Consider the following 20,393-nt stretch of genomic DNA (forward strand, 5'->3'; position numbering starts at 1 on the left):
CGATTGGCTGCGCGCTGGTCACGTGGGGCGGCCGGCCCGAGGCGGACCATCGAGTCGGCGCCGGTGCCGGGGGATGCGGGCTCTGCGCGCCGGGCCGGGGCCCCCCGCCGTCCCTGCTCCTAGTCTGAGTCCCCAGGTGAGACCGGGAGGCGCCCTCCTGCTGGCGCGACGCGGGGGCCCCGGGCTGGAGGCCGGGCGTGTCGGGGCGCTTGCCCGTGCGTGGCTCTGCTGGTCGTCCAGTCGCGCTGGGGGCGGCCCTGGCCTGGCGTTGGTTTGACGTCCGCTTGAGGTAGTCGTTTGCCTAGCAGGTAACTTAGGGCCCTGTCAGGATGGAAGTCCGGACGGGGGCTCCTGCCGGAGGAAGCCGGAAGCCGCCCGTGTGTCGGGACCTCAGCGTCCGCTTGGGGAAGTGAGCCTGGGGCAAAACCTGTCATGGGGCTATGCTTGCCTTTTTTTTTTTTTTAATATTTATTTTTTTATTTGAAAGAGTTACAGAGATGGACACAGTTCTCCCGCCCCCGATTCACCCTTCAGATGGCCACAATGGCCAAGGCTGGGTCCTGCTTCCTTCGTGTTTCCCTAAGGGTGCAGGGGTCAAGCACTTGGGCCATCTTCTGATGCTTTCCCAGGCATTAGCAGGGAACGGGATCGGAAGTGGAGCAGCCGGGATTCGAACCAGCGTCCATAAGGGATGCCAGTGTCACAGGCAGCGTCTTGACTCGCTGAGAGATGTTTCCAATACTCCGTACACCCTGCATAAACTCATTGAGCGCCTCTTACGTTGGGGTCCTTGGAAGCAGTGTTCTACAGTAGCTGGAAAGGTGTCTGGTTAGGAGTGGCTTCCAGATTCACAGTCCCGGGTCTCTGGCTCTGGAGACCTCTGAAACGGCTTTTGAAAACCAGTTAAGGGGCCGGCGCTGTGGCATGGTGGGTAAAGCCACCGCCTGCAGTGCCGGCATCCCAATGGTCACCGGTTCAACACCTGGCTGCTCCACTTCCTGTCCAGCTCTCTGCTGTGGCCTGGGAAAGCAGCAGCAGATGGCCCAAGTCCTTGGGCCCCTGCACCCGCGTGGGAGACCCAGAGGAAGCTCCTGGCTCCTGGCTTTAAATGGCCACAACTCCAGCCGTTGCAGCCATGTGGGGAGTGAACTGGTGGATGGAAGACCTCTCTCTCTCTCTCTTTCTCTGCCTCTCCTCTCTCTGTGTAACTCTTAAGTTTCAAATGAATAAATAAATCTTTAAAAAAAAAAAAAAAAAAGAAAACCGGTGAAGTCACCCACAGTGAGGACTGAGCCTTCCTGTTCCTGCTGTGGCGAGGCTGGCTTGAGTCAGCACCGCGGTGGTGCGCAGATGCGGGGCGTGTGAGGAGGGGCATCTGGGTGAGCGGCCCTCGGCCTTCCGCGCTGCCCTGGCCCCACAGCACACTGTCCCCTGAGCTCCAGGGGTCTGATGGGAGAATTGCTGGCATCCTTCAGCACCTCTGCTCTGGGTGAGTTGTTTCGGTCTTTGGAGTGCTCCGGCAGTTTAGTTCAGAAATACTGACTGGACGCTGCTGTGTGTCATGTGGGGGTGGGAGTTCCAGGGATGCAAGAGAAGAGAGAGCATAGGCCTCTCCACTCCTCAGCCTTGCTGCAGTACAGGCAGCCCCCTGCCATCCTAGAAATGCGTGCAGGGCTTTGGGTACAGCAGATGGGTGTCCCCGGTGACCACTAGGAGGATCTTCATCAAGAATGTGGTCCTTACCCTGGGGGGATTGGCACAACGGGAGACTGGCATCTGTGGGAGCAGGTTAAGAACTTGGGTCAGACTGTGCCATGAAGAACTTCAGGCCTTTGGTCCCTCTCTTCTCTGGCTTGGACAGGATTTCAGTTGATGACACTGTGTCCACTGGGGTGACATGATTTTTCACGGGGTGGACCCATTGTCCAGCAGTGCTTCCCGCCTGAAACATGGGCAGGGCTGAGTGGACACTGCTGCACCAGCGCGGTGTGCCCTGTGCCTGCCTCCCACAGGCTGTGGAGGTCTAGCACACAGCCCATCTCAGGCCAGGTTAGCAAGGCACAGACCCAGGACGCCTGGGAAGCTCCCTGACCAAGTAGAAGGGCAGCCAGAGAACCCCAGTCATCTTGTGTCCTGCCACAGTAAGCATGGGGGTCCGTGCACAGAAGCCGAGGAAACAGTGATGAGCTCCTCCCCTGGGTGCAGCACCTGTAAACGGTCACCTGTGACTCCGGGAGAAAGCCTGGCTTTCCTTGGTTTTTCTGATATGAGAGCTGGTTGCTTCACTAGGCTGAGATTCCTCGAATGCCATTGCGGCTGAGCCAGACGCTTCCCTGGAACATGTCTGCATCCTGCCCTGGCTGGTAACCACATTCCTCCTTATTACTTCTCACTGCCATTCATGGAAGTTTTTAAATTCAAGGTTAATTTATTTACTTATTATTTATTGATGATTTACATGAAAGGCAGAATTACAGAGTGGGGGGAGAGACAGAGAGATCTTCCATCCACCAGTTCACTCCCCAAATGGCCATAACCACTGGAACTGGGCCAATCTGAAGCCAGGAGCTTCATCTGGGTCTGCCACATGGGTGCGGGGGCCTGAGGACTTGGGCCATCTTCTGCTTTCCCAGTCATGTTAGCAGGGAGCTGGATCAGACATAGATTAGGTAGACACAAACCAGCATCCATATGGGATGCTGGCATTGCATGTAGCGGTTTTATCTGCTGTGCCTTAAGGCTGGCCTGTCACTAAGGTTATAACCCCAAATTCTGTACCATCTTATTTAAATTTCATTTCAAGAAATTGAGTTTTTAATATATATATTTATTTATTTGAAAGGCAGAGTTACAGAGAGAAGAAGAGATGGAGAGAGCGTCCATCCACTGGTTCACTTCCCAAATGGCTGTAACAGCTTGAACTGGTGCCCATATGGGATACCGGTGCTGCAGGCCAGGGCTTTAACCCACTGAGCCACAGCACTGACCCCAGCTGAGTCCTTTTTATGTGATAAATTCAGTGTTCACTTCAGCCATGGCCTCTGAGCCACTGCAGCCAAGACAGGGCATGGGTCTTCCTCCCGGTCTCTTCGCTCCCTGCTGCGTTGAGTCTTGGTTTCCCTGATCTGGGTCTCTGGGTTGTTATTGCTTTGATTTATTCCCGTTCACTTTTTTCTCTACGGTTTTCTTGTGGGCCTTTGAGTGCGTGAATGGGCACTCTAATTTTCCTGGGTTTTCCATTTTATTTTTTTCTCCCAAAGCTTTGTGTGTTTATTTTTTAAAAAAGATTGATTTATTTATTTGCAAGTCAGAGTTTCACAGAGAGACAAGGAGAGGTGGAGAGAGAGAGGTTTTCATCCAGTGGTTCACTCCTCAGTTGGCCACAACGGCCAGACCTGCGCAGATCCAAAGCCAGGAGCCAGGAGCTTCTTCTGGGTCTCCCACACGGGTGCAGGGGCCCAAGGACTTCGAGCCATCTTCCTCTGCTTTCCCAGGCCATAACAGAGAGCTGGATAGGAAGTGGAGCAACTGGGTCTTGAACTGGCACCCATATGGGATGCCAGTGCTTCATGCCAGGGCGTTAACCCACTGCATCACAGCACCTGCCCCATGTGTTTATTTTAAATTGTAAATTGACAGATGTTTTATGGTGTTAAAGTGTGTGCTTTATGAATGTAGTGTGGAAGATTGAAGTCAAGCTCAGAGGTGTTTCCATTACCTCAAAACTCACTCCCACCTCACGCCATTTGGTTTGGATTTCCATTTTATCCCTGGAAATATTCCTAAACTTGTCTTCTACTGAATTTTTCTCATTTCAAAGCTTTCTCTTTTTCTATTTTTTTAGAGCATTTTATTGAAACACAGTGTGCGTACCAAGAAATGCATGAGTATACAGATCAGTGAGGGTTGTTTGTCATCTCATACTCACAACCAGTGCCAAAGAGCATAACTAGTACCCCAATCCTCACCGTCCCCCTCCCAAAGAGCATAACTAGTACCCCGGGTCCTCACCATCCCCCTCCCAAAGAGCATAACTAGTACCCCAAGTCCTCACCATCCCCCTCCCAAAGAGCATAACTAGTACCCCAGGTCCTCACCGTCCCCCTCCCAAAGAGCATAACTAGTACCCAGGTCCTCACCATCCCCCTCCCAAAGAGCATAACTAGTCCCCAGGTCCTCACCGTCCCCCTCCCAAAGAGCATAACTAGTACCCCAAGTCCTCACCATCCCCCTCCCAAAGAGCATAACTAGTACCCCAGGTCCTCACCGTCCCCCTCCCAAAGAGCATAACTAGTACCCCAGGTCCTCACCGTCCCCCTCCCAAAGAGCATAACTAGTACCCCAATCCTCACCGTCCCCCTCCCAAAGAGCATAACTAGTACCCCAATCCTCACCGTCCCCCGCCCAAAGAGCATAACTAGTACCCCAATCCTCACCGTCCCCCTCCCAAAGAGCATAACTAGTACCCAAATCCTCACCGTCCCCCTCCCAAAGAGCATAACTAGTACCCCAATCCTCACCGTCCCCCGCCCAAAGAGCATAACTAGTACCCCAGGTCCTCACCGTCCCCCTCCCAAAGAGCATAACTAGTACCCCAAGTCCTCACCATCCCCCTCCCAAAGAGCGTAACTAGTACCCCAGGTCCTCACCGTCCCCCTCCCAAAGAGCGTAACTAGTACCCCAATCCTCACTGTCCCCCGCCCAAAGAGCATAACTAGTACCCCAGGTCCTCACCATCCCCCTCCCAAAGAGCATAACTAGTACCCCAGGTCCTCACCATCCCCCTCCCAAAGAGCATAACTAGTACCCCAGGTCCTCACCATCCCCCTCCCAAAGAGCATAACTAGTACCCCAGGTCCTCACCGTCCCCCTCCCAAAGAGCATAACTAGTACCCAAGTCCTCACCGTCCCCATCACAAAGAGCATAACTAGTACCCCAAGTCCTCACCATCCCCCTCCCAAAGAGCATAACTAGTCCCCAGGTCCTCACCGTCCCCCTCCCAAAGAGCATAACTAGTACCCAAATCCTCACCGTCCCCCTCCCAAAGAGCATAACTAGTACCCAGGTCCTCACCGCCCCCCTCCCAAAGAGCGTAACTAGTACCCCAATCCTCACTGTCCCCCGCCCAAAAAGCATAACTAGTACCCCAGGTCCTCACCGCCCCCCTCCCAAAGAGCATAACTAGTACCCAAATCCTCACCGTCCCCCTCCCAAAGAGCATAACTAGTACCCCAGGTCCTCACCGTCCCGCTCCCAAAGAGCATAACTAGTATCCAAGTCCTCACCGTCCCCCTCCCAAAGAGCATAACTAGTACCCCAGGTCCTCACCATCCCCCTCCCAAAGAGCATAACTAGTACCCCAAGTCCTCACCATCCCCCTCCCAAAGAGCATAACTAGTCCCCAGGTCCTCACCGCCCCCCTCCCAAAGAGCATAACTAGTACCCAGGTCCTCACCATCCCCCTCCCAAAGAGCATAACTAGTACCCAGGTCCTCACCGCCCCCCTCCCAAAGAGCATAACTAGTACCCCGGGTCCTCACCATCCCCCTCCCAAAGAGCATAACTAGTACCCCAGGTCCTCACCGTCCCCCTCCCAAAGAGCATAACTAGTACCCAGGTCCTCACCGCCCCCCTCCCAAAGAGCATAACTAGTCCCCAGGTCCTCACCGTCCCCCTCCCAAAGAGCATAACTAGTACCCAGGTCCTCACCGTCCTCCTCCCAAAGAGCATAACTAGTACCCCAATCCTCACTGTCCCCCGCCCAAAGAGCATAACTAGTCCCCAGGTCCTCACCGCCCCCCTCCCAAAGAGCATAACTAGTACCCCAATCCTCACTGTCCCCCGCCCAAAGAGCATAACTAGTACCCAGGTCCTCACCGCCCCCCTCCCAAAGAGCATAACTAGTACCCAGGTCCTCACCGCCCCCCTCCCAAAGAGCATAACTAGTCCCCAGGTCCTCACCATCCCCCTCCCAAAGAGCATAACTAGTACCCAGGTCCTCACCGCCCCCCTCCCAAAGAGCATAACTAGTCCCCAGGTCCTCACCATCCCCCTCCCAAAGAGCATAACTAGTATCCAAGTCCTCACCGTCCTCCTCCCAAAGAGCATAACTAGTACCCAGGTCCTCACCGCCCCCCTCCCAAAGAGCGTAACTAGTCCCCAGGTCCTCACCGCCCCCCTCCCAAAGAGCATAACTAGTCCCCAGGTCCTCACCACCCCCCTCCGTTTCTCCCTTTTTGCCTTGTGAAATAAGAGTATATTGTGGTACTCTTTGTAACCTGTTTGTTCTTTATCTTGAATCTCGTGTCTTCTCTGACCTTTCTGAGGATGCTGAATGTTTCTTTCTCTTGGAGTTCCTGTTGCCTCAGGCTGCTTTCTTTGGTGGGGTTTGGCTTTCCTACCAGAGCCTGTCTGTGCAGTGATGGTTTTGTGACAGGTCCACACGTCACCTGCCGTGGCCTTCACTGTGGAGGCCCAGCAGCCTTGCCAGCTCCCTGGGGCCTGGCTCCCCGTGCTCCTGGGCAAGTGAGAGGCCTCGGATCTGGGGTGAGCAGTGGGTGCTCTGTTTACATGTTTACAGTTGGAGGCACCTCAGAGCCTCATCAATTTGGACTTTATTAAGTTATGTTAACAAAAGGGGCGAATCTGGATGTGAAGCTTGGAAACACCGCCGCATTTATGTGTGCACTTATTTTTGGTTAACTATAGGTTATTATTTAAGCCATCTTCTACAAACAAGGCAAGATCAGGGCATCACGTCTCATGTGATGCCAGAAAGGAAGTGGGGGCTCTTTGTTAGAGCCATGGCCTAGGCTGGTGTTGGGGTCCCTGTTGCCTGGGGAGCAGTCCCAGGGGGGTTAGAGAACAATATGGTTGCTGTCTCCCCAAGGAGTGAGGTTGGTGTGAGGCAGATGGGGGTTAGGAGGAACTCAGTTCCTGAGCATGCTCACCCTAGCTGGGTAGCCCGGCCAAAGAGGGAGCAGACCACAGCCAGCTGCACAGACCCGGCGTGTATGTGTAATGGAGATCGGCGTAGCCAGTGTTGGAGCAGTGCCCGTGGTGAAACGCTGTCTGTAAGCCACATGTTAGGTGCACGAAGCTGCCTGGAGAAGACAGACTGTTGTGGAGCTATTTCTTGGGGGATAAAGGTGGGAGTATCGAGTTGTGTCTCACAGCAGTTTCAGGCTAAGAATGCCGATCCTCGGGCACCACAGCAAGTGCCTGTTCGCTGTTCCTGTGCTGTGTGGCTCATCCCTTTCCTTTTTTTTATTTATTTATTTATTTTTTTTTTTTGACAGGCAGAGTGGACAGTGAGAGAGAGAGACAGAGAGAAAGGTCTTCCTTTGCCGTTGGTTCACCCTCCAATGGCCGCCGCGGCCGGCGCGCTGCGGCCGGCGCACCGCGCTGATCCGATGGCAGGAGCCAGGAGCCAGGTGCTTTTCCTGGTCTCCCATGGGGTGCAGGGCCCAAGCACCCGGGCCATCCTCCACTGCACTCCCTGGCCACAGCAGAGAGCTGGCCTGGAAGAGGGGCAACCGGGACAGAATCCGGCGCCCCGACCGGGACTAGAACCCGGTGTGCCGGCGCCGCTAGGCGGAGGATTAGCCTAGTGAGCCGCGGCGCCGGCCTCATCCCTTTCCACTCCAGGTCCTGCCGGGGGATCCTCGGAAGGCTTGGTGCTGCCTGAGACCCCAGGGCTGTGGCAGCCTCGTCTGGGGCAAGCGCAGGTAGAAGCAGAAGACAGCAGATGGCAGTGAGAAGTGTCTCCACAGGCACTGCAGGTCCCCAGAGGTGGCCCATGGACAGCAGCAGGCTTGCTGCCTCTGGTACAGACTAGAGGCCCTGGGTCTCTCTGTCCAGCGTGACTGACCACACATAAAGGTGAAGCGGATTTCTGAGTCAGTTTCTCTCTTTTTTAGTAGCTCTGATAGCTAAGAACCCTTGGTCAATTCGGTTTATTGGACGTATGGTTATTAATTTTGAAAAGATGACACTTGGTGCTGGTACTACTCAGCATCCGATTTTGTGATCATTTCTTTTTTTTTTTTTTTTTTTTTTGGACAGGCAGAGTGGACAGTGAGAGAGAGAGAGAGACAGAGAGAAAGGTCTTCCTTTTGCCGTTGGTTCAACCTCCAATGGCCGCTGCAGCCGGCGCGCTGCGCTGATCCGATGGTAGGAGCCAGTTGCTTCTCCTGGTCTCCCATGGGGTGCAGGGCCCAAGGACTTGGGCCATCCTCCACTGCACTTCCCTGGAAGAGGGGCAACTGGGACAGAATCCGGCGCCCCGACCGGGACTAGAACCCGGTGTGCTGGTGCCGCAAGGCGGAGGATCAGCCTAGTGAGCCGCAGCGCCGGCCATCGATTTTGTGATCATTTCACAAGTGATAGGAAATACCTCACCTGTTAAAACTTGTGCTCACTGCTTTCCATTGTTCGGTTCTGCCCTTGTCACCAGCCGTGTCTGTTACCTGGGATGATTTTGCCCCCAAGGGAACAGGTATCTGGCAGCACTGTTTTTTCTTTGTCCTGACTTTCAGGTGCTACTGACATCGTCTTTAAGGCCTGAGAGACTCAGCATTCTGTGGTGCCTGGGACAGCACCCACCACAAGCATTGTCTGATTCCCATTGTGCTTTTAAAGGGCTTAGGACACTGCTGTCAGCAGCCCCACGTTTCAGTTGGGGAGAGCAGAGCCTGGTGGGGTGAAACCACTTGTAGGTGTGGCTTAGTTAGGGCTGTGTTGCCTCATGGACTGGTAGTGGCAGTGACAGCCACACTGTGCGCTGTGTGTGTGCTGATCTCAGCAGACGTGTGTTGTGGGTGCTCACCTGGTCCTCACGGGCATGGCCACAGCTGTGCCTGCGGATCCGCCCCTCTGACAGGAGAGATAACCAGCACAGAGAATTCAAGACTGTCATTCTTCCTGTGTATTTTATCTTTGCTCTGACTTTTAGAAATGCACATATTTAAACATTTGCTATAGACTTTCTTAGTGTTGAGTCCTGGGATGAGCATTCAGACTAGCAGTTAAGAAACATCGCACACTGGAGTCCCCGGGTGTGATGCCCAGTTTCAGTTCCTGCTCCCTGCCATTGCAGATGGCTCCAGTAACGGGGAGACCTGGGTCACATTCCAGTAAGCTAGAGGCTGGGGGCGTGCCCTCTCTCCTGCTCTCCCTCCTCCCCTGCTGTGACTCTTACTCTCTTTACGTCTTAAGTAAATAAATTTAAAAAAAAATATTTTTAAACCTCTCTTGTCCGTGCGGTTCTTTGAGATCTAGGGGTGACACTAGCCAGGCCTTTGCAGCAAGGTAGGTACCTCTGCCCCAGACACTGAAGTGACCCTGCACGTCTCGTGTTCCTGTCGGCCAGCAGCTGCTTCTCCACGAGTGTACATCCCTAGGAGGGTTCTGGAAAGGCATGAACAATCAGAGCCCCCATCCTCAAGCCGTCCAGCACCCAGGTCCCTCCTCAGCTTTCTCACTCAGCCTCTCGCTAGCCTAGCGTTTCCACCAGTGTGTGGCTGACCCATCTCCAGAGCCTCTGGCTGCCTCCGTGACAGCATGTGATGGATGTACAGGTCTTGTGGAGGGTTCTTCTCTTCAGTTCACGTGCTTTGGCCTCTCATCTGGGTTACAGGATGAGCCATTGACATAGTATACTATATTGATTTTATTTATTTGTTTAGTTATTTGAGAGAGAGAGAGGGCGAAGGAAACGCAAGCGAGCTTCCATCTGCTGGTTCACTCTCCAGATGACCACAGTGACTGGCGCTGGGCCAGGCCAAAACCAGGAGCCAGGAGCTTCCATCCGCTGGTTTACTACCCAGAAGCCCGGAAGATCACAGTGACTAGTGCTGGGCCAGGAGCTTCCAGTTTCCCACGTGACCATTCGGACCATCCTCTCCTGCTTTTTCCAGGTTGTTGGTAGGGAGTTGGATCAGAAGTAGAGCAACCGGGACAGGAACCGGCACCTATATGGGATGCCTACATCACGATGCCATCCCCTCCCTTTTTTTATTTTTTATTTTTAAATATTTTCATATGAGGCTGTCACTGTGACACAGTGGTTCAAGTCCCAGCTGTTCCAGTTGTGATGCAGCTCCCTGCCAGTGTGCCTGGGAAAGCAGCAGAGGATGGAGTAAGTCTTTGGGCCCCTTCACCCACGTGAGAGATTCAGAAGAGGCTCCTGGCTTCAGATCGGCGCAGCTCTGGCCTTTGCAGCCATTTGGGGAGTAAACCAGCAGATGGAAGACCTCTCTCTCTTTGTGTCTCTACCTCTCTGTGTAACTTTTTCAAAGAAATATTTTTATAAAGTTTTCATATACCTGAAAGGCAGAGAGAGACAGAGGTCTTCCATCTGCTGGTTCACTCCCCAAATGTCTGTAACAACCAGAGCTGAACCAGGCGAAGGCAGGGGTCCAGAACTCTAGCTGGTCTTCCCACACAAGTGGGCAGGGGCCAAGTACTTGGGTCATCATCTACTGCCTCCTGAAATGTAGCAGGGAGCTGGATCAGAGGTAGAGCACCTGGGGTGTCCCAGGTGGTGGCTTAACCTGCTGTGCCCCAACGCCTACCCCCTGTGGTGTTGGTTTTACTTGTCTCAGAGCCCCGTGTTGTAACAGGGTCCTGTTCTGGGGAGATGAACAGATAGCATGGAGTTAATTGCTAATAGGTGAGAGTTCAAACTCTTGTCCTTTCCCGTCTGGCTAATTATGATGGGCTGCAGGAATCCAGATTTGCATTATGAGCTCTGAGGGGTCTGGAGGCCAGGTCTCGCCGTCTTGCTCCTAGGTTTTTAAACTGCCGTAGGACCCGTGGCCGCAGTGAACAGCTTCACGCCTCCACCTCTTCCCAAGGGTTGCATGTCCCTGGGTTGACAGCCTGCTGAGGTCCAGGTGTGCTCAGTCTGTGTGTTCTCGTTTTCACTGTCCTTAAGGTAGCCAAGGGTTCCTGTGTGAAGCTGTCTTCTAGAGCAGCTGCTGCCTCTCTGCTTTTGCTTGGTGTCTATGCAGTGCCACCTTTATTAGCAGGATTCCTTCTCCAGACCGAGCATTTTGTCGTGGGGCCTGAGTGGGGATGGGGGCTGCCTTGGCCTTGCTCTGCCGTGGGCTCCTGGAGGAGCAGCCTGTCCTTCTGCAGACCCTGCTCGGTTTTCAGCTGAACCAGGTGCCGCTCCTGGTTCCTGTCTGGAGAGGGAAGGACTCCAGCAGCCTGTCTCTGCTGCAGAAACTGCTGGGTACCCTTCCAGGGAGGCGGTGCCACCTCGGGCCTGACCGACACTGCCCAGGGAGCTGCGTACAGTCAGCAGGGACCGGCAGGGACCTGTGAGCGACATGCTCTTCCCTCTGCTCAGGCAGCCTGGTACCGAGTGGCCGAGCTCCCTGCCCCAGGGCCACCCTGCACACCGGGGGTGAGGGTTCCTGGGTAGGGGAGCAGTCTTCTCCTGGATGCCTCCATAGCGACTGCTCGCCTCTGGGAAGCTTCACATGTAGAGGTCTGGAGGGAGCTTCCCGTTTGGCGAGGTTGCCACAACACACAGCCTTTGGGGAGCAGAGTGGCCGCAGGAAAGGGTTCCTATTCCCGAAGGACTAGACCTGCTGAGGCAGACAGAGGGAAGGAAGGGAGGAGAGAACAACAGCACAACAGTGACATGAGCTGAAATTGCTTTTCAAAGGGTTTCATGTATTTGGCACTTTTGCTGCTTTTGAGATTGGGGTGGAGGGGCCGACGCTGTGGTACAGCAGGTTAATGCCCTGGCCTGAAGCGCCAGCATCCCATATGGGTGCCAGTTCTAGTCCCGGCTGCTCCTCTTCTGATCCAGCTCTCTGCTATGGCCTGGGGTAGCAGTAGAAGATGGCCCAAGTCCGTGGGCCCCTGCACCCGCATGAGAGACCTTGAAGAAGCTCCTGGCTTCAGATTGGCGCAGCTCCGGCCATTTCGGCCAACTGGGGAGTGAACCAGCGGATGGAAGACCTCTCTCTCTGTCTCTACCTCTCTCTGTCTTTCAAATAAATAAAATAAATCTTTAAAAAAAATTAAGAGATTGGGGTGGAAGCTCAGCCAGGCCTCCCTGTTCAGTACAAAATGGATGGTCCTGATCCGCTGTGAAGTGGACTAGACCCCTTTGCTTCTTTCTCTTTAGCTTTTTTTTTTTTTTTTTTTTTTTTTTTAACAGGAAAGGATGGCGTTCTGTGCCGTTTCTTCCCATGTGCAGTTAGGAGCCCTGTTGATGCTGTGTCATGTGCGTGGAAGACACTGGAGTGCGTCTGAGCAGGATGGTTAAGCTTCCGTTCTTAGCTGTGTGTTGCTGGTGTTGGGGAGCGTATGCTGCCTCCTGGGCAGTCCTAGTGCTCCCATGTGCACCAGCCGGGTGAGCAGAGCACATCCTGGCATGTGGCTCCCATGTGCACCAGCCGGGTGAGCAGAGCACATCCTGGCATGTGGCTCCCATGTGCACCAGCCGGGTGAGCAGAGCACATCCTGGCATGTGGCTCCCATGTGCACCGGCTGGGTGAGCAGAGCACGCGTGCTGCACCACAGCTGCGCTCAAGCCGTGGCAGTGTGTCTGCTCATTGCGTGCTCAGTGTGACGTGCCTTCCTCTTCTATAAGTTTAAAATGCAATTACTGAATTATGTTTGCTATTTTGACTTTTTTTGATAAGCAGGAAATTGGGTGGTCTTACAGCATTGGCTTAATTCAGAGTGTGTGAAAGATCGATTTGAGGAATGTAATTTTTTTCTTTTGAAACAAGGCTTCTATTTGGGCACAATTGCTCATGCTTGGAGCCGACAGCTCTTGAAACCACAGTGTGTGTGGCCTTTGTTGCCTGCACAGTGAGCTCAGCAGGCTGCCCAGCTCCCAGGGCTCAGCCCAGCTAGGGTGCTCCACAGGGACTCCGCTCAGTTCACAAGGGTGCCGGAGATGGTCGTCCTCCCTGTCCCCGTGAGACTGGTGAGCACGTTCTTCTCTGAAAGATTGGCAGATGCAGAGAGAAGAGGATGGGGTGACTGGAGGAGAGTCCACAGTGAACCCTTAGTTTCCCTTTGGCCCTGTGAAGGATGCTTTTGCTCCTCGAGCAGTGTGTATGGTGTGCGGGCTCTGCCGTGGCCAGCTCAGCTGGTAGCTGCTTAGCTGTGCTGAGGTCTGTAACTGCAGACCTGGGGGAAGACAGGTTGTGTTAGTGCAGCAGTGTGTCCAGCCCTAGAGGGTGTGTGTGTGTATGCACGTACGTGCAGGAGTGTATCCAGCCCTAGAGGGTATATGTGTGTGTGTGTGTGTGTATGCAGGAGTGTGTCCAGGCCTAGAGGGTATGTGTGTGTGTGTGTGTGTGTGTGTGTATGCAGGAGTGTGTCCAGGCATAGAGGGTATATGTGTGTGTGTGTGTGTGTATGCAGGAGTGTGTCCAGGCCTAGAGGGTGTGTGTGTGCAGGAGCGCATCCAGGCATAGAGGGTGTGTGTGTGTGTGTGTGTATGTAGGTGCAGGAGTGCGTCCAGGCCTAGAGGGTGTGTGTGTGTGTGTGTGTGTGTGTATATGCAGGAGTGTGTCCAGGCCTAGAGGGTGTGTGTGTGTGTGTGTGCAGGAGCGCATCCAAGCATAGAGGGTGTGTGTGTGTGTGTGTGTATGTAGGTGCAGGAGTGTGTCCAGGCATAGAGGGTATGTGTGTGTGTGTGTGTGTGTGTATGCAGGAGCGCATCCAGGCATAGAGGGTGTGTGTGTGTGTGTGTGTGTGTGTATGCAGGAGCGCATCCAGGCATAGAGGGTGTGTGTGTGTGTGTGTGTGTGTGTATGTAGGTGCAGGAGTGCGTCCAGCCCTAGAGGGTATGTGTGTGTGTGTGTGTGTGTGTGTGTACATGCAGGAGTGCGTCCAGGCCTAGAGGGTATATGTGTGTGTGTGTGTGTGTGTGTGTATGCAGGAGTGTGTCCAGGCCTAGAGGGTGTGTGTGTGTGTGTGTGCAGGAGCGCATCCAAGCATAGAGGGTGTGTGTGTGTGTGTGTGTATGTAGGTGCAGGAGTGCGTCCAGGCCTAGAGGGTGTGTGTGTGTGTGTGTGTGTGTGTATGCAGGAGCGCATCCAGGCATAGAGGGGGTGTGTGTGTGTGTGTGTGTATGTAGGTGCAGGAGTGCGTCCAGGCCTAGAGGGTATATGTGTGTGTGTGTGTATACATGCAGGAGTGTATCCATGCGTAGAGTGTGTGTGTGTGTGTGCACATGCAGGAGTGTGTCCCGTCCTAGAGGGTGTGAGTGTGTGTGTGCAGGAGTGTATTTGTGACCCTCCATCCCTGGATTTCGCCCAGATGGGGCCCTGTGGATCTGGCTGTGCTGTGACACCTTCATCCACAGGGATGTGGTGTGTAAAGCACCTCCGTCCATTCTCCCCCAGTTGACTTGTGTAGTGTTTAGATTTTTGCAGCCGGTTGGGTAGATGGTTTTATTGAAGGTTGTTGTAGCATACTTAGAACTTGTATGCAGTAGGAGTCATCTTCCCTGTGGTTCTGCTTGTCCCACCAGTCCTGAGTAGGAGGGGTGCATGTGTGTGTGTATGTATTTTCTGCCATTAAGCCATGGCAGGGGGATGCGGTCACGCCCCTCTCCTAGGCACTCACGTCCGTCTGCTGCTCAGATTGCCCTTGGTGGTCTTTTAGAGCAGGCTGTGACTGGGGCTCAGCCCTGCTAGTGGCTGGCCCTGGCAGGGCGTCCAGTCCTTTCCCCTCTGCAGAGGGTATCTGAAGGGCTCGTGGAGCTCTGGAGGACTGCCGCAGGACCCCTGCCCTGTGGGGGTGTTCAGCCTGGGGGAGGCTCTTCCTGTGGACCACAAGGTTGAATGGATTGTGGGCTATGCAGTTGGTGGCCTCCTGGACATGCCTGAACTTGAACTTTGAAACAATGATTGAGCAGCAGATTTCAGTATCCTAAGACTTTTTTTATGTTACACTACAGAAAATGTGGACGAATGTGTGCTGATCTTAGTCATTGAGCTCATGGTCAGATGTAACTAGCACATGACATAAATTTGGGTTTTGACTTTAAACTTGGCCAATTTTATATGCTACCCTTCTATATCAATGTGTTTATTTCCAAATTAAGGTGTTTAGTCTAATTACAAAAGTAGTACATATCCTCCATAATTTTTTCTAATTGATCTTGAATTAGCAGAGGAGTTGAAATCTGGCACAACACTTCTTACCTGAACCACCTGAGAGTGAGCTGGAATCGTGAGACCTCGTCACCCTGGGATATTTTGGTGTTTACTTCAAACATCGAACTTCAGGAGTTAACATGAGAGTGTTCTGCCCTCTCTTCCTCAGACCCGCTCACGGGCCAGAAGGGCCCCGTTGTAATTCACATGCTGGTCTCCTTCTTACTGGACTGGTCTCTGCCTGACCTTGGCGCTAGAACCAGACGAGCTTCCATGCACTCATTCATCCCCCAAGGGGCCAGGCTGGATTGGGTGTGAGCAGAGAGAGCGCAATCCAGCCCTCCCAGGTGGGTAGCAGGAACCCAGTTATATGAGCCATGACCTGCTGTCTCTCAGGGCCCTCATTAGCAGGAAGCTGGTGTCAGGAGCTGGAGCTGTCACCTTAGCCATTAAGCCAAGTACCCATCCCGACACTTAGTCATTGGAGGCGGTTGTTTTGTAGCCTGTCCCCCAGGGGGAGTTGGTCTGCTTTTCTCTTCTGATTGGGTTTGGTCTTTCATCTTGGAGCAGTGTGGAGGGGATGGTGCTGAGTCCTGCGTGCAGTCAGACGGCGCAGGATTCAGTGCCTCCCTCTCCCAGTTGCACTTACTTGAGTCACTTGATTGTGCTGAAGTCTTTGCCATTATTAGGAATGTTATGGGGAGGTACTTTTGTTTTTTAAGATTTATTTGAGAGAGCTACAGAGACAGAGATTTTCTGTCAGCTGATTCACTTCCCAAATGGCCAGGGCTGGACCAGGCCAGAGCCAGGAGCTTCTTCCAGGTCTCCCACATGGGTGCAGGGGCCCAAGCACTTGGGCCATCACTGCTGCTTTTCCCAGGCCATAGCAGGGAGCTGGATCAGAAGTGGAGCGGCCAGGACACAAACCAGTACCCATATGGGATGCCAGCACTGCAGGCGGTGGCTTTACCCACTATGCCACAGCACTGGCCCCCATTTTTTTTTTTTGAAACTAAGCAATATTTTCAGTTATTTCAAATATCAAACTTTGAATTAATTTACTAACATCAACATTGATTCATGATTTCCAGTATTATTCAGCGAGTATCATCCATCATGTTTTATTTTGAAATTTTTTTATTTGACAGGTAGAGTTATAGACAGAGAGAGAGAGAAACAGAGAGAAAGGGCTTCCTTCCATTGGATCACTCCCCAAATGGCTGCCACGGTCGGTGCTGCGCTGATCTGAAGCCAGGAGCCAGGTGCCTCCTCCTGGTCTCCCATGTGAGTACAGGGGCCCAAGCACTTGGGCCATCCTCCACTGCCTTCCCGGGCCACAGCAGAGATCTGGACTGGAAGAGAAGCAATCGGGACTAGAACCCGGTGCCCATATGGGATACCGGCACCACAGGTGGAGAATTAACCAAGTGAGCCACGGTGCCAGCCTGAATTTTTTAAAGATTTATTTTATTTCTTTGAAAGAGTTACAGAGAGAGAGACAGAGAGAGGTCTTCATATGCTGGTTCGCAGCCCAGATGGCCGCAATGGCCAGAGCTGTGCCGATCTGGAGTCAGGAGCTTCCTCCGGATCTCTCACGTGGGTGCAGGGGCCCAAGGACTTGGGCCATCTTCCACTACTATCCCAGGCCATACATAGCAGAGAGCTGGATTGGAAGAGGAGCAGCTGGGACTTGAACCGGCGCCCATATGGGATGCCGGCGCTTCAGGCCAGGGCTTTAACCCATTGCGCCACAGTGCTGGCCCCTATTTTGAATTTTATGTGGTCCCAGGTGTGGCCTGTGGAGCCGTCAGGCTGCTCCTGTGCCTTCTGTCGTGTTCCCACTGTGCCCTCCTTGCTTCCTGAGGCCATTTGATGGACCTCCCCTCTGCAGACCTGGAGTCTGCCTTTTCCTCAAGGCTTGGCCTCCCCAGGCCAGCTGGTACAGAGAGGACCTTGGCCCCTTAGTGGGCAGAGCTACAGCTGTGTGCGTGCACATACACGGGCACGGGCACGTGGTTTTCTAACACACTGTCGTGTCTGTCTGTACATTGGAAAATGTGAGTTCATTCCAGCCTGGTGCCACAGGTATCAGTCTCCCCCTGTACCGATGGTAGCAGTGTTGGTCTCACAGGAAGAGCACCCTGTGTGGAGCCCATCTCCTGTCGCAAGCACTGCTGGTGACAGCACGTCAGTGCGTGTGTCAGTGTCCTACCGAGGAGTGACCACTTACTGATGCACACGTGCTGTTACTGAGAGAGAGCTTTCCTTTGCTGGGCAGGACCAGGCCACAGCTAGCAGCCTGGAGCCCCATCTGGGTTCTCATGCAGGTCCCAGATAAGCTTTTGCTGGGCCGGCGCTGTTTCACAGTGGGTTAAAGCCCTGGCCTGAAGTGCCGGCATCCCATATGGGCGCCGGTTCTAGTCCCGGCTGCTCCTCTTATGATCCAGCTCTCTGCTGTGGCCTGGCAAAGCAGTAGAAGATGGCCCAAGTCCATGGGCCCCTGCACCATCATGGGAGACCCGTAGGAGGCTCCTGGCTCCTGGCTTCGGCTTGGCACAGCCACGACCGTTGCGGCCATCTGGGGAGTGAACCAGTGGATGGAAGACCTCTCTCTCTGTCTCTACCTCTCTCTGTAACTCTGTCTTTCAAATAAGTAAAATAAATCATTTAAAAAAAAAAAAGATAAGTTGTTGCTTATCTTGTGTTTAAGTGAGGGCTGTGTGAGGACGGACATCTACTCATGTGTTTATGGACAGTTTATGTTAATTTTTGTGACTTGTGCATTCATGCATCCTAGCTGTTCAAATGCTTTTTCAGACAACAATTCTGTGTATCCCAGTTTCGTATTAGCAATTCCCTAGCTCTGATGTGGTCAGGTGAATCAGTGTCTACCTTAACTGTCTCTTCCGTCTGTCCCATCCTAAGCTTTTTCACCCCTCAGTCACAGGATCTTCAGCTCTCTCTCTGAGGCTTGACTGTATATCCTGCTCTGTGACCTGGAATCTGTTTTGGTGTATGCTATGAGGCAGCAATCAGATTTTATATCTTTAAATAAATAGATTTTTTTAGAAAGATTTATTTATTTATTTGAAAGAGTTACACAGAGAGAGAAGCAGAGGCAAAGAGAGAGAGAGAGAGAGAGAGGTCTTCCATCTGTTGGTTCACTCCCCAATTGGCCACAACGGCTGGAGCTGTGCTGATCTGGAGCCAAGAGCTTCTTCTGGGTCTCCTACATGGGTGCAGGGGCCCAAGAACTTGGACCATCCTCTACTGCTACCCCAGGCCATAGCAGAGAGCTGGATGGGAAGTGGAGCAGCCGGGACTCCAACTGGATGCCAGCACTGCAGGTGACTGCTTTACCCACTACGCCACAGTGCCAGCCCTAGATTTTTCATTCTTAGAAAACAGATAGCAGATTGGCTCGGTTCTCTGTATTAACATTCTTCCTTGCCAATTTGAAACATCACTTATGGAGAACCTGTCTCATCCATCAGTTCACCCCTTCCTTAGCCGTACCGCAGAGTGTGTACCACCGTTGTTTGTAGTATGCTTTGATTTTAAGTGGAACCTGTTTTTGTTTTTTAGGTGACTTGGGGAGTCCTGCTGGGATGTTGTGAATGCCCTGGGCTGCCAGAGCAGATGGACAGCATAGTGCTGCCTTCCACCAGGCAGTCATTCCCTGGGGTTCCGAAGGCTGGGGTCCAGAGTCCAGCGGGGCCTGCTCCCTTGGGTCTTCCAGGGAGAGACTGTTCTTGCGTATTCAGCTTCCAGCGGCTGCCCCGACAGGCCTTTCTTCCGCCTGTAGTACCCCCATTTCTGCTTGTCTTCAGGTCATCGTTGTCTTTGTGTCAGAGATAGCCTTTGCCTCTCTCTCCTTGGGCTCCACCCAGATAATCCAGGATAATCTGTTTCCAGTTTTTCGCACTGAAAAGACCTTTTCAAAATGAGATAGTGCTTAGGAGCTTGCACAGTCGTGGTGGATGCCAGCCTGTTCAGGTGTATCCTGGCTCTCACTGAGAACAAGCCTCCTGGGACAAGTTTGGGCGGAGGCCCCACGTGTGTGTGTACTCACACGTGTGTTATGTGTTAGTGTCCAACAAGTATGTGGGGGGGTGGGAGCATAAAATCTTTGTGTTGACGATTTGCTGAACTTCTCCTGTCAGTCCTAGGCTTTGTTCTAACAAAGGAGTCTCCCAGGCGGAGGTAGAGGTGTTTTCTCCTTGGGTAATTATCTACTCTGCAGCCCTTGATGCTAGTAATATCTTATTTTGATACTTACTATAATACAACCACTTTAGTGTTTCTCTAAATAGGATGTATGTTAACTTCTGGGATATGTTTGTGTAGCCGTTTTCTGATGTTGACCCTTGGGGAGTGAGGAATGGCAGGTGGATTTCATAGTCTGGGCATTTCTGAAATGTTCGTCTGTCAGTTGTGTGTGGTCACATGTCGGTCACACGTGCACGTTTAGTTGTCCTCCTCTGAGTTTGTAGAAGTGTATTTCCTAATGTGAAATCATTCTGCTCCCTGGAACAGACCCTGAGAAGTCTCGGCACTTCGTTCTGTAAGCCGGGTGACAGTTGGTGACCTCTGCTCTTGCAGCACCCACTCCCCATTGGGGAGGCACAGACCTGTGTTTGGATGGAGTGGCTCAGCTGCATGGGTGCACCGTGGTGGCTGTGGCTCCTCCACATCACATCCCTGTGGTCCCTTGACTACAGTTACTGGTCCCCTAAAGGGCTTAGAGCCCAATTAATGCAAGTGAGACACAGAAATTATTTTGGGGCTGCCCATGGGACAGAGAAGCTCTTATTTCCTTGGGAGCTGCCAAAAGCTACAATTACTGCTGTTTGTAACTTCTCACTAACAGTCCTGGGAGTGGTCATGTTGTATCATGCGGGTGTTCTTTTCCTAGTCGGATTAAGGAGACTTTATTTTTTTCATAGCTCTTTTAGAGAACTGATTTTGACTTTGAACAAATCAGCTTGCTTTTATTTTGTATTTCACCGGTTCTCTTGGTTTGTAATTCTTTCTACTTTGTTTTCATTCCCTTCTGACTTTCAGTAAGCTTCATTGTCCTTGCAGGACAGTGCACAGGTCTGGCTCACCTCTGTGTGCAGCTTTGGCAGGGTCCTGCATGCTGTGGTGAGCAGCTCTCTGCTCTTTTTCTTTCTTCAACCTTTCTGTTAGGGAAACTTGGAAACCATAAAACAGAGGGGAGTCGTGACACCTCCCGTTCCTGTCACCACACCCTT

The 20,393-nt window shown here is 52.8% G+C and overlaps 1 protein-coding gene across 6 annotated transcripts in view; it reads left to right on the forward strand.

Annotated features, from left to right (window-relative positions):
- The window catches only part of HDLBP (high density lipoprotein binding protein), a 75,094-nt gene that overhangs the window by 555 nt on the left and 54,146 nt on the right, over positions 1-20,393 (forward strand). The window contains exons 1-3 of one of the 6 annotated variants that reach the window (XM_070069920.2): positions 24-136; positions 15,308-15,485; positions 16,287-16,422. The exons of 1 other annotated variant lie outside the window; for it this stretch is intronic. The gene's annotated coding sequence lies outside the window, so the exon portion shown is untranslated. Of the gene's footprint in view, positions 1-16; positions 137-15,307; positions 15,486-16,286; positions 16,423-20,393 lie in introns of those variants that run through there. 4 more of the 6 variants (XM_089328792.1, XM_070069919.1, XM_070069918.1 and 1 more) reach the window with 4 other exon arrangements.

The sequence above is a fragment of the Oryctolagus cuniculus genome, chromosome 3, assembly GCF_051225735.1.
Source record: "Oryctolagus cuniculus isolate XC-2025 breed Fujian yellow rabbit chromosome 3, ASM5122573v1, whole genome shotgun sequence".
NCBI classification, from domain to species: domain Eukaryota; kingdom Metazoa; phylum Chordata; class Mammalia; order Lagomorpha; family Leporidae; genus Oryctolagus; species Oryctolagus cuniculus.